Source organism: Antechinus flavipes, chromosome 6 (genome assembly GCF_016432865.1).
Source record: "Antechinus flavipes isolate AdamAnt ecotype Samford, QLD, Australia chromosome 6, AdamAnt_v2, whole genome shotgun sequence".
Lineage (NCBI taxonomy): Eukaryota > Metazoa > Chordata > Mammalia > Dasyuromorphia > Dasyuridae > Antechinus > Antechinus flavipes.
Genome location: NC_067403.1, coordinates 124,839,378 through 124,853,679, shown reverse-complemented (window position 1 = coordinate 124,853,679; position 14,302 = coordinate 124,839,378).

Below are 14,302 nucleotides of genomic sequence, written 5' to 3'. Positions count from 1 at the left end.
TACCCTAATTTTTCTCCCATTTCTTCTTCTTGTAGTACAATACCTTTTCCAGCACTAGTCTTTTTTTATATCATCACAGTAAAGTCAAATTATACCTACACCCTCTAAGTATACACTTAACAAAGGCACAGTTCTTAAGAGTTAAATATATCATTTTCCCACATGGAGATGTAAACATTTTTAAAAAACATTTTTACCTTTTTATGCTTCTCGAGTTCTGACTTTGAAAAACAAATTTTCTGTACAGCGCTGGGCTTTTCATTAAAAATAAATGAAAATCCCCTATTTTATTGAATGTCCTTTGTTTTCACTGAAAGATAATGCTTAATTTTGCTGGATAGTTGGTTTTTGGCTGTAGTCTAAGAGCCAAAGCACTGAGGCGTGCATGCATTGAGAAGTCTTCTGTGAGACTTTTAGGCTACTCTGTCCTGATTACAACGCAGTAATTCAACATATTTGCTGTGAGGCACCCAAAGCAAACACAAAAGGCACATTGTGAGCCCCTGAACTCCAGAACAGGGACTTAGCCACTCCCACCCAGCACCAGAAGGCAATCACAAACTCTGGCCCCCAGACAAACTAAAGTGGCTGTCACCTCTCTGCTTTAAGAACAGATCTCAACTCTTAAAAATGAGCAAAAAAGCAAAAAGAACTCTGACCATAGACAGCTTTTATGGAGAGAGAGAATAGATATCAAACCCTGAGGTTCCTAAAAATCAACTCTAGTTGGTCCCCATTTCACAAAGCTCTTTTGGAAGAATCAAAAAGGATCTTTAAAGAGAGTTAGAAGAAAAATGGGGAAAGGAAATGAGATCTTTGCCAGAGGCATAGAGAAGGAAAACCAGAAATTATCTGAGAAAACTCCTTTTAAAATAGATATGATGAAATGGAAAAAGTGTATAACTCCTTACAATATAGATTTGATGAAATAGAAAAAAACACATAACTCCTTACAAAATAGATATGAAAAAAGAAACCAATTCACTGAAAAATAGAATTTGTGAAATGAAAAAAAAAAGTAATAAACAAAACAACACATTTAAAAATTCAATGGATTGAATACAAAGGGAGCTAAAAAATAACTGAAGAAAATAATTCACTAAAAATTAGAATTCAACAAATGGAAATGAATATTTAAAGAGACATCAAGAATCAGTCAAACAAAAACAAAAACAAAAACAAAAAAAAAAAAAGAAAAAAAAAAGAAAAAAATAGAAGAAAATATAAAATACCTCATTGGAAAAACAACCAATCTGGAAAATATCGCTAGGAGAGACAATCTAAGGATTGAGGATTGTTGGACTTCCTGAAAACCATGATTAAAAAAAAAAAAAAAAAAAAAAGATCCTACACATCATCTTTCCGGGAATCATCAAGGAAGCCTAAGTTCAATAATCATCTCCAGTTCTTCTTTGCTCACAAATTCCTTCCTTCTCCACAGATCTGAGAGGTAAATGATCCTATGTTCTTCTGATTTGCTTATAACATTTTGTCCTTCCAAATGGACTTGTAAGAATATTTATTTTAAGTACAGAATTCTGGCCCATAACACAAGAGATAAAAAGAGAAATTCCATTTAAAAGAACTGTCAATAATATAAAATATTTGGGAGTCTATCTGCCAAGGCAAAGCCAGGAACTATATGAACACAATTAGAAAACATTTTCCATAAAAATAAAGCCATATCTAATCAATTAGAAAAATATCAATTGCTCATGGGTAGGCCTAGCAAATATAATAAAAATGACAATATTACCTAAATTAATCTACTTATTCAGTGTCGTACCAACCAAATTCTCAAAAAATATTTTACAGATATAGAAAAAAATTACAAGGATAATTTGGAAGGATAAAATATCAAGAATTTCAAGGAAATTAATTTAAAAATATTCAAGTGAAGGTGGCCTAGCTGTACCAGACCTAAATGTATATTATAAAGAAGCAGTGATTAAAACCATTTGCTACTGGCAAAGAAACAGAGTAGTCAATCACTGGAATAGGTTCGGTTCACAAGACAAAATAATCAATGACTAGGGCAATCTTGTATTTGGCAAACCCAAAGACCCCAGATTTTTGGATAAGAGCTCACTATTTGACAAAAACTGCTCAGAAAATTGGAAACTAGTATGGCAGAAAATAGGCACTGACTCACACCTAACACCATATACCAAGATAAGGTTGAAATGAGTTCATGATTTAGACATAAAGAGTGATATTATAAGCAAATCAGAAGAACATAGGATCGTTTACCTCTCAGATCTGTGGAGAAGGAAGGAATTTGTGACCAAAGAAGAACTGGAGATCATTATTGAACACAAAATAGGTAATTTTGATTATATTAAGCTAAAAAGGTTTGTACAAACAAAACAAATGCAGACAAGATTAGAAAGAAAGCAAAAAATTGGGAATACATTTTTATGTTCAAGGGTTCTGATGAAGGATTCATTTCTAAAGTATAGAGAGAATTGACCCAAATTTATAAGAATTCAAGCCATTCTCCAATTGATAAATGGTCAAAGAATATGAACAAACAATTTTCAGATGAAGAAATTAAAACCATTTTCTAATCATATGAAAAAAAAAATGTTCTAAAACACTATTGAGCAGAGAAATGCAAATCAAGATAACTCTTAGGTACCACTACATACCTCTCAGATTGGCTAAGATGACAAAAAAAAAAAAAAAAAAAGACAAGGACAAATGTTAGAGGGTGTAAAGTCCGGGCTAGCTCCCTGGAGACCTCAGATACAGCTGGAGTCAGGATAAGTAAAAGTCCTTGGTCTTCAGGGGGAGAAGCAAAGGAGACAGACAAACTGCCCCAAGCTCACCACCAATCTCACTTCTCCTGGTTTTACTGCAAAGTGAAGTTGTCTCGCTTCCCTCACCCCACTCCTTAATCCTTACCTACAATTATCTGTATACACCAAACATCGAGCCAGCATGAAACAGTGAGAAGGGCTACTTTTCCAAACGTATGCTAATAGAATTATTATCCAATAGGTAATTAGCCTTAAGTGCTCAGTTGTCTGATTCAAACACACCTTTTAAGAGTTTCAGCTCTTTACAGGAGGGGATGTGGGAAAATTGGGACATTAATACATTGTTGGTGGAATTGTGAATGGATCCCACCATTCTGGACAGTAATTTGGAACTATGTCCAAAGGGTTATCAAACTGTGCATATCATTTGACCTAACAATATTTCTACTGGGCTTATATCCCATAGAGATCTTAAAAGAAGAAAAGGGACCTACATGTGCAAAAATGTTTGTGGCAAGAAACTGGAAACTGAGTGGATGCCCATCAGTTGGAGAATGGCTGACTAAGTTTTGGTATATGAATATTATAGAATATTATTGTTCTATAAGAAATGATCATCAGGGAGAATTACATGAACTGATACTAAATGAAATGAGCAGAACTAGGAAATCATCAAACATGGAAACAACAAGATCATAAGATGATCGATTCTGATGGATGTGGCTCTTTCCAACAATATGATCAGTCCAGTTCCAATGATCTTGTGATGTGAGAGCCATATACACTCAAAGAGAGGACTCAGGAACCAAAGGTAGGTCACAACATAACATTTTCATTCTTTTTGTTGTGGTTTGCTTGCATTTTATTTTCTTTTGGTTATTTTTATTTTTTTACTTTTTGATCTTATTTTTCTTGTGCAACAAGATAATTATATAAATATGTATGCCTATATTGGATTTAACATAGTTTTACCATGTTTAACATATATTTGATTACATGTCATCTAAAGGGGAGGGGATGGAAGGGGAAAAATTGGAACACGAGGTTTTTCAAAAGTCAATGTTGAAAAATCATCCTTGCATGTTTTTTGAAAATAAAAAAACTTCAATTTTAAAAAAAGAAGAGATTTTCTCCAATTTTTGTGTTTCCTTTTCTAGAGCTCTTATTTTCTTTCTCCATTTTTCTTTTTTTTAAAGATACTTTTTGAATTCTTCCTTGTGAGATGGAGACTATTTACATCAACCTTTGAGGCTTCATTGGGAGATATTTTGTCTTTAATGTTCTCAGGGTTTGAGGTCTGTTGTTCCCTGTCTCTGTAAAAGCCATATATTATCTGAGTACTTTTTGCTTTTTTTGCTCATTTTTTATAGGTTGACATCTCTTCTTAGTGATTGTCCCAAGCTTCATCTACAAACAACAGCAGCTTCACACTGCTTTGGGCATGTGCTTCTGGCTTTCTTCATGTGCTGGATGGGCATGATCAAGTCCCATATTATGCTGGGGTTCAGGGACTCACTATTTGCCTTCTGTATTTTTGTTAAACGTTTCACAGTTAGTCTTCTGATACACTAGCTTCCAAACCTGGACAAAATAGCAAATGCTGCTATATTTTGTGTATGAGCCTCCCACTAAACACCTTCAGTGCACAGAAACCTCTCTATCCTGGACCTTGTTGCACTGCACTGTTCCTGCACTAGGCTACAATCCCTTAGATTCAGAGCTGGTGATCTATCCACTATGCCATCTAACAGCCCTTCAAAAGTATTCTTAAAATGAGGATTAATGCTGATTGACTAAACATTCAGTGTGAACTATTTGCATTTTTGATTTTCTTCCCGAGTTATTTTTACCTTCTGAATCCAATTCTCCCTGTGCAACAGGAGAACTGTTTGGTTTGGCAAATATGTATTGTATCTAGGATATATTGCAACATATTTAACATATGTTTAACATATATATTTAACATATATAGGACTGCTTGCCATCTTGGGGGGGGGGGTGGAGGGAGGGAGGGGAAAAATCGAAACATAAGCAAGTGCAAGGGATAATGTTGTAAAAAATTACCCTGGCATGGATTCTGTCAATACAAAGTTATTATTAAATAAAATAAAATTTAAATTAAAAAAAATAGACTAAACATTCAGGAAGATGGGAGTTAATAGACTATTCAGAGTACCAGAAAGTGTCACCATTAGTGTCCAAGATTTTATTTGAGGGGGCAGCTAGGTGATGCAGTGGATGGAGCACCGGCCTTGAAATCAGACAGACTTGAGTTCAAATCTGGCCTCAGTCACTTAATACTTCCTAGCTTTGTGATGCTGGGCAAGTCATTTAACCTCAGTTGTCTCAGCAAAAATAAAAATAAAAATAAAATTTGATATTACTCACTTCATCCAATATGAGCAATGTGGAGCCGATGGAAGATAGGACTGGACTTTTGCACATAGTCCCCATCTCAAAATCCTCTGCTTATCCTTTGCCTAAATTACTGAAAGTCAGAAATCCAGGAGAGTTCCCAATGTAAATAACATATAGAAAATAATTCATAATCATTCTCTCATTTCTTGAAATGTTTTGAGAGGCTTTTCTAATCTTTGTTCTTTCTCTATATTGTTGGAATATCAAAATGAGCTTTTGCTACTTCTGCTGCAGAGAGAAATTCTCCAACTTCCACAGAAGTATACAATGAGCTTTCTTTACGTTCTTTATATTTTAACAGATATTAAGGGAGGACTAAGCACTTCAATCTTAGGGCTTTCCAAGCCTTTTTCAGGATTGCTCATCTATTTTTGGTGTCCATTTATCACCCATCTATCACTGTGGTTCTAAGAACTTTAGCATACAGAGTTGGCCACAGCTCAGTAAACCATCTTGGCATTCAGAATAAACCAGACTGAGGGTGACTGACAAGTATAAAATCTGTGGATGAGTTGGGGGGATCTCAATCCTATAGAGGGCTGAAACTATGAAAAGGTATACTTGAATCAGACAACGGAGCACTTAAGGCTACTTACCTATTCAATGTGAGACAGTGACTCTATTAGCTTATGTTTTGGATAAATGTCTCTTCTCACTGTTTGTTGCTTACTCAATGTTTGGTGTTAAGATAATCATAGGCAAGGATTAGAGGGTAGGGTAAGACAGGCCACAGTCACTTTGCAACAGGACAAGGGAAAGGTTGGTGACTTTGGACTGGAGAATCCAAGATATATCATTGGCTAGACTTCTCCCCCTGAAGACCAAGGACTTTTACTTATCCTGACTTTGGCTGACACTAAGGCCCTCAAGGGAGCATTCAATCCTAAGCATTTGAAGACTTCTTATGGAATAAGTGGATAAAAACACTTTGTTCCAACAACCACAAAGGTGGCTGAAGCCAGCAGTGTGGAACAGTTAAAACTTAATCAAAAAATAAGGTCTTCCACTGTATTGTAGGCCATCATCAATCATCTTGTCTTTTGTCTTATCACTGGATTTCAGTTATTCGGTGACCGTGATGGTAACAAGTTTGTGCAACTTTGCTTCACTTAAATCCAATTCACAGGCAAGTCAAGAAATTACTCCATGATATCACTGGTCCTCATTGAAAATAATATATAAAAACAAAAAAGTTTTTTTTTTTAGTGGCTCAGAGAGAGCAACTCAAAGCTTTTCCTTAGAGAATTGAATGTCCTTTTCTGTATATTTAGTTCTAAATAGTAAAGACTTCAAAAATACATGCAAAATATGAGATTTTTAGCATATAAGGCTGAATTAGTAAAAGAGAAAAATATATTGAACTCTCTTGGAAAGAAATAGAATCTGTTTCAATTTTGACCCATTCACTTTGGTTCATAAGAGTACACAATTTGAATGTTTACAATTTACTTTAGAAGCTAGCAATTTGGCAGGCAAAGAAGACACCATTTTTAAACATGCAAGGGGGGCATACACACAGCGAGAGAGAGAGAGAGAGAGAGAGAGAGAGAGAGAGAGAGAGAGAGAGAGAGAGAGAGAATTTTTTCTTAATAGTATTTTATTTTTCCAAATACATGAAAAGATAATTTTCAACATTCATCTTTCAAAACCTTGTGCTCCAAATTTTTCTCCCTTTCTGCCTCTCTCTTTCCTCCCTAAGATAACAAGAAATTCAATATAGGTTAAACATGTATGATTCTTCTAAACATATTTCCATATTTGTCATGCTGTGCAAGAAAAATCAGATCAAAAGGGAAAAAAATACGAGGGGGAAAAAACAAGCAAACAAACAACAACAAAAAGATGAAAATACTGTGCTTTGATTCACATTTGGTTTCATTAGTTCTCTCTCTAAATGTAGATAGCATTTTCCATTTTAAGTCTATTTGAATTGTCTTGGATTACCACATTGCTGAGAAGAGCCAAATCCATCACAGTTGGTAATCATACAATCTTGTTGTTACTATGTACAACATTGTACATTCTTGGTTCTGCTCACTTCACTTAGCATCTGTTGATGTAAGTTATTGCAGCCTTTTCTGAAATTGGCCTGCTTATCATATCTTTTAGAACAATAATATTCATATACCATGCTTATTCAAACATTCCCCAGCTGATGGGCATCCACTTGATTTTCAGTTCTTGCCATGACAAAAAGGGCTGCTATAAATATTTTTGCACATGAAAGTCCTTTTCCATCATTTATTATCTCTTTGGGAGTCAGAGGCTATTGAATCAAAGCTTATGCACAGTTTAATAGCCCTTGGGCATAAATCCAATTGCTCTCCAAAATGGTTGGATTATTTGACAACACTACCAGCAATGCATTATCATCCTGGGTTTGCCACATCACCTCCAACATTCATCATAATCTTTTCTTGTCATTTTAGCCAATCTGAAATGCATAAATTGATACCTCATAGTTGTCTTAATTTATATTGAGAGCGATTTCTAAAATATATAAAAAACTGAGTCAAATACATAAGGATGTTACAAGTTATTCCCTAAATGATAGATAAAGAATATGAACAGATAATGTTTAGATGAAGAAATTAAAGTCATCTATAGTTATATGAAAAAATGTTCTAAATCACTATTGATTCATAAACACAAGTTAAAACAACACTAAAGTATCACCTCACACCTTTGTGTGGCTAAGATGACAGGAAAAGATAATGGTAAATGTTAGAGGAAATGTGAGAAAACATTGTTGGTATAGTTGTAAACTGATCCAGCCATTCTGAAAAGCAATTTGGAATTATGCCCAAAGAGCTATAAAGTGCATATCCTTTGAAAAACAGCAGTATCACCCTGGGTTCTATGTACCAAAGAAATCATAAAAGAGACAAAAGGACTCATATGTGCAAAAATGTTTGTAGCAGCTCTATTTTTTGTTGCAAAGAATTGTAAAATGACTGGATGTCCATCATTTGGGTAATTACTGAATAAATTATGGTATATAAATGTAATGGAATCTCAATGTTCAATAAGAAATTATGAGCAGGATATTTTCAGAAAAAGACTGGGAAAGTTAACAAGACCTGAGTGAAGTGAGCAGAATCAGAAGAATATTTTGCACACTAACAGTATTATTATGTGATAATAAACTATAGTGTCTTAGCAATATATTAATCCAAGACAATTACAATAGACTTGGGATGGGAAAATGTTATCTATATCCAAAGGTAGTACTTTGGGTTGAAGCATACCAGTTTTACCCCTCTTTTTTTGCTTGTTTGCTTTTATCTTTCTCATTTTCCCCTTTCATTCTGATATTTCTTTTACAAAATGACCAATATGGAAATGTTTAAAATGGAGAGAGAGAGACAGAGAAAAGTTGCCCAGGACAAATTATTAATTTTTGGAAATGCCTTTGCATCTTTTACTAGACAATGGAGTAAAATGGGAACCCTGAGCCTGAAGGCCAAGGATTTCATCTTTCACTTAAGCTATGTGCTACATTTCTGGATAATAGAAAAAATAATATTTCTTCAAGCACTAACCATGGAAGCTCACCTTTATGAATCCTCAGGAAGAGGAGGAAATGAAAACTGTCTGTAGAGGACACCATGACTTTTAAGAGATAGTCTTCAATTCCCATGTTGATAGCTTTTTCCTAAAGACTAATATCTAGCTGTAACTCAACCCTTCTGTCAGAATTCTAACTTATGGGACAGCCCCTAATACTGTGACTCCATCATAGTCATATCACGTTGTAAATAATCAGTGTTGGAGGAACTACCAGAAGACAGACACATTAATTCCTCTTGGTGGAAATGTGAATTGGTCCAACTATTACAGAAATCAATTTGGAATTATATGAGAAAAGTAATGAAAATGTTGCTACTCTTTAACCTGAAAATCCTCTTTCATCTACTTTATGTTCTAGCCAAAATAAACTATTAGCTCTTTCCTAAATGTAACATTCTACATCCTTAAATTTGCACTTTGGGAATAAAAAATTACAAAGTATTTAGCATACAAGAGCTATGTATGGCCATAAAGAAGATAATTAGTCCTAAATATCAAGGGAGATCATGGCACACAACTAAGTGAATTGATTTCAGGCAGAAGGAGCTTGCAAATAAAGATGGAACTCCTTTCAACATGAGGAAGTGCAAGAGTGATAGGGATATAACATTAAATGGGATATATGAGCTTTTGGATCCCATAGGAGAGGTAGAAAAGTCCTTCGTCAGGTATTATCTCCCAAAGTTTTCAGCCAGATAAGAGAAAGAGCCTCACTTTTCCATCTCTATTCCTATGACCTCTGGGATATCACTGTATGATTACTAGAACCTTGCCTAGTTGTTACCTTCTTAGATTTCAGCCTGCACATTCACTTCTATCTCCATTTGGATTTGCTAAGAATTAACAAGATGAGATTAGGCCAAGAGATCACCTTCTTGAGTGTGTACAACTAATTCCCCATTTCTTGAATATACTTCTTCCTGATCTCTCTCTTTCAAATGCCTTCCTTTCCCTAAAGGTTTAAAAAATATGTTCCACATCCTTCCATTTCCCAATTCTTCTCAGTTGGTAGCATCCCTTACCTCTTCAAATATTAGAGTTTAATCAACCTCATATTATCATTCCCAATTAATTGTCACCTCAGAAAAGGTCAGAAAATGAATCTTCTCTGGGGATGTTCCTTGAACTTTTCCTTCCAAAGTTCCTTGAACTTTGAAAAAGTTTTCAGAACTCACTTGGATTAGTGAAAAAATTAATTTTCTTCTTTAGTGCAAACCTGATCTAGAAGCCAGAATTACACCTCTAAGAATTCTAATTTGATTACCTCTTAATTAAATTATTCAAGTCCTGGTTCTGCAACTAACTTCTTGTTCAATTTTTAGTAAACCATTACATTTGTAAAATCTGTTTTCAGTGTCCTCATTTCAAAAATGAATGGTTGTTTTAACTAATTATTAAAGTCCCTTCTAACAGCATTGCGAACCTGTTAATTACTATAGATGCTCCTTTTCTTGCATCTACTTAGACAAGGGCTTAATGTCACATAGATAATTATCATTCATAGAAGAGTATCTTATCATTAGAGTAGTTTTAAAGTATAACATGCTTTCTGTTTCAATACTGTTTTTCACCCTGGGTCAGAATGAGTGGACCAATCTTTAGCTGAACTCCATGTCTGGGTTGCCAGAAAAAAAATGCCAAGTCTCTGAGATTTTAGCTAATGATCTGTCCACTCTTTTGTGTTTAAGAGATGGGAGGGGAATGGGAAGCAAACTTGACCCAGAGGGCATGTTACATTCAGAAAGTGAAAATTAGCTATCAGGAAACATTATTTTCTTTCGTTCTTTCTTTCTTTTTTTGATAGCTTTACTTTCTATTTCTGTGGAACAGACCTTTCTAACTAATCTGAGTATAGTTTAAAGGTTTCTTTGTGTTTAAAAGGGGGAAAGGGAATAAAGAAAATTACTGGAATTAAACTTGTATTTATCCTAAAATTTAATCTCTGCCTTATTCCCTGTAGCTCATTTCTGCACAAGAGTGAAGCACTCTTGTTGAAAATCCACATAAATTAATCATGAGCATTTGCATCTTATTTTACTTTGCAAACTCAACTTTGCCTCAACCATCACTTCAGCTAGTTGTTTGTTGTTTGTTCTTTGTCACAATTCAATTCCTGTTACAAGGAAATACCTTCCACGATTCTCTCTGGGATCCCTCCAACACTGCCAAATGCCATGGTGATGATAGAATCAATTTAGTCAGTGCAGCAATGGGCGGGGAAAGTTTTTCTCCTTTTGGCACATTAGTTATTTTAGGAAAACAGATCATATTTTACTGACTTTCTCCTTTGATAAGAAATATTATTTTACATATTATTTCAATACTTCAAAGATCTAGAATTTTATCAGTTTCATTAAAGCCTCCACTGTAGCAGATTGCAGCCCTCCAAGCTTTAGTAGTTTTTATAAGTTACAGTAACTGACACAATTGGTCACCTCATGTGACATTTTATCTCCAGTTTATGTGACCATACACAGGTTGTTTCCTATGTAAAGAGTGAACTCTTATTTTCTACTTCATGAGATCCCTCTTTTTCAAGACACTGTTTAACCACTAGATTTTATACAAATTCTCTCCTGATCTTTATTCCACCCCCAAATTCTAGTGTATTTCTTACCTTCTATTTAACTATCTATATTTTCTTGCATTTATTCTGTATACACTTACATTAGCTATCCTGGTAATCTTTTTGAGAGAAAGGATTGTTTTATTTTTAGAAATTATTATTTGTTTTATAAGAAATCAAGCCATTCTCCAATTGATAAATGGTCAAAGGATATGAACAAAAGAATCCAATTTTCAGAGGATGAGATTGAAACTATTACCACATAATATGAAAGAATATTCCAAATCATTATTGATCAGAGAAATGCAAATTAAGACAACTCTGAGATACCACTACACACCTGTCAGATTGGCTAAGATGACAGGAAAAAATAATGATGAATGTTGGAGGGGATGCGGGAAAACTGGGACACTGATGCATTGTTGGTGGAGTTGTGAACTAATCCAACCATTCTGGAGAGCAATCTGGAATTATGCCCAAAAAATTATCAAATTGTGCATACCCTTTGATCCAGCAGTGTTTCTATTGGGCTTATATCCCAAAGAAATACTAAAGAAGGGAAAGGGACCTGTATGTGCCAAAATGTTTGTAGCAGCCCTATTTGTAGTGGCTAGAAACTGGAAAATGAATGGATGCCCATCAATTGGAGAATGGCTGGGTAAATTGTGGTATATGAATGTTATGGAATATTATTGTTCTGTAAGAAATGACCAGCAGGATGAATACAGAGAGGACTGGTGAGACTTACATGAACTGATGCTAAGTGAAATGAGCAGAACCAGGAGATCATTATGCACTTCGACAACGATATTGTATGAGGACATATTTTGATGGAAGTGGATTTCTTTGACAAAGAGACCTAACTGAGTTTCAATTGATAAATGACGGACAAAAGCAGCTACACCCAAAGAAAGAACACTGGGAAACGAATGTGAACTATCTGCATTTTTGTTTTTCTTCCCAGGTTATTTATACCTTCTGAATCCAATTCTCCCTATGCAACAAGAGAACTGTTCGGTTCTGCAAACATATATTGTATCTAGGATATACTGCAACATATCCAACATATAAAGGACTGCTTGCCATCTAGGGGAGAGGGTGGAGGGAGGGAGGGAAAAAAAAATTGGAACAAAAACGAGTGCAAGGGATAATGTTGTAAAAAAAAATTACCCTGGCATGGAATCTGTCAATATAAAGTAATTATTAAATAAAAATTAAAAAAAAAGAAATTATTATTTGTATCTCTAGTGGGTAGCATACTGCCTGTCATATTATAAGCATTTAAAAATTACTTATAGATTGATAGATCATCCAGAAGTCAACATGTTGGTAATAGCACTGTCCACAGATTAGTGTTTGATTTAATTTATCCCTGAATCCACACATGAAAACTTTCCAGCTTGGTAAAAAATTTCAAAGCTTATGTTCCATTGCAATAGCTTTCAAGAACTTAGGGTCACATCTATAGCATAATGAGACATCAGGGCATTACTATAGTCAAGAGATCAGAGACAATACAAGAAAAAAGACATTTTATTGAAACTATTTCTTCATTGAGATTTATTTTATTTTATTTGTTTATTTTAAAAGTTAAATACAAAATAAGAAAAAAAAACATCGCTATGTGTGCTGCCAATAGAACATGAAAGGATTCAAAATATGAAAATAAATTTCCATTCCAAAAAACCTATATAATAAAATACTACATATTGTGTTCAAAACAGTTCACCTTTGTTTCCTTGTAGATTTTCTTTTGTAGATGTTCTCTGCTGTGCACTTTTTACTTTATTTCTTTTTTTCCTTTCTCCCCCCAATTCAAGAAAGCTGTATATATATATATATATATATATATGTGTGTGTGTGTGTGTGTGTGTGTGTGTGTGTGTGTGTATGTGTATGTATACATACATACACAATTTATAGCTTATTATACATGCATGTATGTGTGCTTGTTTATACAGTTGCATATGTATTTATCTGTATATATGTACACATAAATATAGATATCTATAATCACACACATATGTACACAGATACTTTCATACACATTTATGTAATACTGTACTATGCTTATTTCCAGTTGTATTCTGTTTTTCTGATAGGATTGTCCATAACAATAATCCATATTTTTGCATTCCACTGCCTTATCATTCCCAGCAGCACAGCAATATTCCATCCTTATATTGTCTAGTTACTTTGAGTAGTCTAAAACAATATTGACTAACACATCTGACATATAGTGTAGTTTCCTTATTTTTTTCTTTTGATTAAATCTCTTTTAGCTTTAATTTTGTCTGGACTCGCTCCTTTTTATCTCACCCTATACACCTTTATTTTATTTCTAAAATATCACACTCAGCTCAGCCCAAGCCTTTTTTTTTTAACTACCCTAATAAAAATGACAGTCATAAAATAACTGATAATATATTTATATATGAGAAATAAGTGGTTTGTTTTTATTGAGTCCCTTATAGTTAGTCCTAAATATTTATATTTCTCCTGGATATTATATGTCAAATGTTCTCTTAAATTCTACCATTTTTGTCAAAGATACCTGAAAATCTTTTAGTTAATTAAATATCAATTTTCTTTTTCATTCAGGATTAAATTTAACATCCCTAGGTAAATTATTCTTGGTCATAACCTGAGCTCTTTTGCTCTATGAAATATAACATTCCAAGAGCTTCAATGTAGTAATTACTAGGTTTTGTGTAATCCTTATTTGTAGCTTCATAATATTTAAATGATTTTTTTCTTGTTGCTTCCAATATTTTTTCCTTAACCTGGTATTTTTGAAATTTGGCTATGATATTCCTAAAAGGTTTCTTCTTGTGATCTTTCAGATGGAGATTGGTAGGTGTTTTTTTTTTCCTCTTTCTACTTGCCTTTTGTTCTAGAACTTCAGGGAAATTTTCCTTGGTAATATCTTATAATATAGTATCAAGATTCTTTTTTTAAGCATAATTTTAGGCAGTCTAACTATTCTTGT